The sequence below is a fragment of the Aplysia californica genome, unplaced genomic scaffold (genome assembly GCF_000002075.1).
Source record: "Aplysia californica isolate F4 #8 unplaced genomic scaffold, AplCal3.0 scaffold00011, whole genome shotgun sequence".
Taxonomy (NCBI): Eukaryota; Metazoa; Mollusca; class Gastropoda; order Aplysiida; family Aplysiidae; genus Aplysia; species Aplysia californica.
Window position 1 is genome coordinate 1,878,980 of NW_004797281.1, and position 1,765 is coordinate 1,880,744.

At 37.4% G+C, this 1,765-nt stretch overlaps 2 protein-coding genes across 2 annotated transcripts in view; both read left to right on the plus strand.

The window, feature by feature from the left end:
* The window catches only part of LOC101859900, a gene marked incomplete in the record, with an annotated part of 238,499 nt that overhangs the window by 157,364 nt on the left and 79,370 nt on the right, over window positions 1-1,765 (plus strand).
* Window positions 1-1,765, plus strand: part of LOC101849098 (nuclear transcription factor Y subunit alpha) — a 34,631-nt gene that overhangs the window by 30,303 nt on the left and 2,563 nt on the right. The gene's annotated exons all lie outside the window — the stretch shown is intronic.

Here is a 1,765-nt window from a genome sequence, read left to right on the forward strand (position 1 = left end):
ACAATTCTATTTTTTCACATATTATCCCATTTTTCTGCTCTGGTTCTTATTCAATTTTAATGTAACTTTCACAGGATACCAACAACACATAGTTCTAAATTTTGGCCTGTTGAATTTTTGATTAATGTAGTAGTTTTTGATTTATGGGCTTAGGAAGCATGAATTTTCCATTTTTTTCACTTTTTTGCAGCATCTCAATTGTAAATGTCATTTTAAAAAGTCTAAAGCATATATCAAAAATTTAACAAGCCAAATTTAAGAACTACATATGTACTGTTGGCATGCCAAATTAGAAGTGAATCGGTTAATAAATAAGGAAATAAAATGGGATTGAAAAAGGTATACAAAATCCAATATGGCCGCCGTTTCCATAGCAACCGATTCACAATATACTTTTTTAACTATTGATTTAAAATCCCAAATAACACACGATGTTCCACAGCAAATATTGGCACTCTAGGCCTTGTAATAGCCAAAATAGACCTCAGGTGCCCCACCAGTCCTTAATGAGTAGTAGATTGTCAGTTGGTTTTCATGTGTAGGTTGTCATATAGTCTTCATGTGTGGGTTGTCATTTTGTCCTCATGGCGCAATAGGTTGTCATTTGCAAATGCTGTAGGGCCAGAAAAAAAGACTCCAAGTATGCTTGTCAAACAGGATTTCCAAACATTCATTTGTTAAATATATATTTATTTTTTTTTAGTTTATTTTTTTTATTTTTTTCGGGGGGGGGGGGGTATGATCAAAGTATGAAAACTTTCTGCTGCATTGTTATGGCTGACAAATTATAGTAGGTGTATCTCCCTTGAGCTAAAAACTCGTGAAAAGATTCCTTTGTTGTGGTGTCGGCCTGTCGTTTACGGGAAAAAAGTTATTCAAGCATTAATAATGCAGCCTGTCATTCATGCGAGAACAAAATTAGGTTTTGAATAAATATCGACACATTAATAATAGACCCATCGACGTTGAGGGAAGATAGGGTTAATTGCTCGTGAATACCAAGGACGTCTGCTTTACGAACAGAAAACGTCTACTCAAAAGGAATATTATAATGATAAATGTTGTCAGACACCGAAACTGTCCGATTTGCTGCAAACAGAAACATCAACCATCAGTAAGAGTAGTGTTCTTTGTTTCTGGACGCGAAAAAACCCCCGCCTGATTTAGTCATGAAAACGCATAGACAATACGTCGACAGTAATTAGGTTCTTCTTTTTGGTTTTCTCTCCCATTGTTTGGACGAAACGAGAGATTGGACATTGGACAAAGCTCACAATGTGCTCGGTCCTCACGACTCACTCGCGTAGAAATCTTTGTTGTCTGCACAGGAGATTTAGCTCTTGTCTGCTCTGGCTATTGTTTAATCGCTTAGGTCAACTCGATAAATGGACCCACTTAACTGGATTGTTCTTTCTTCATAGTTGGCAGCTTATAATACTGTTGATTTGTTGAGCCGGAGGTCATTAACAATACCTGCTGTGATAGTTGCGTTGGTTTTTGAAGGGTGTTGAATTAAAGTTGGGCGGGATGTGGATTTTTTTTGGGGGGGGTTGTTTTTGTTTTGTTTTGGGGGGGCGGGGTGTTTGATGAAGGTCATTATGTATTTTGCGAACGACGTTGGCTTGATACTCAGTTCAGAGACTCAGTCAACAAAAGCTTCAGAGGCGGGTTATTTTATACTCCCCCTAAAACATTTATTTCTAAGTTTGGTATGATTTTACCAACTATCTGTATGAACCCCTCTGATGGGCGATTCGAGTGTGCA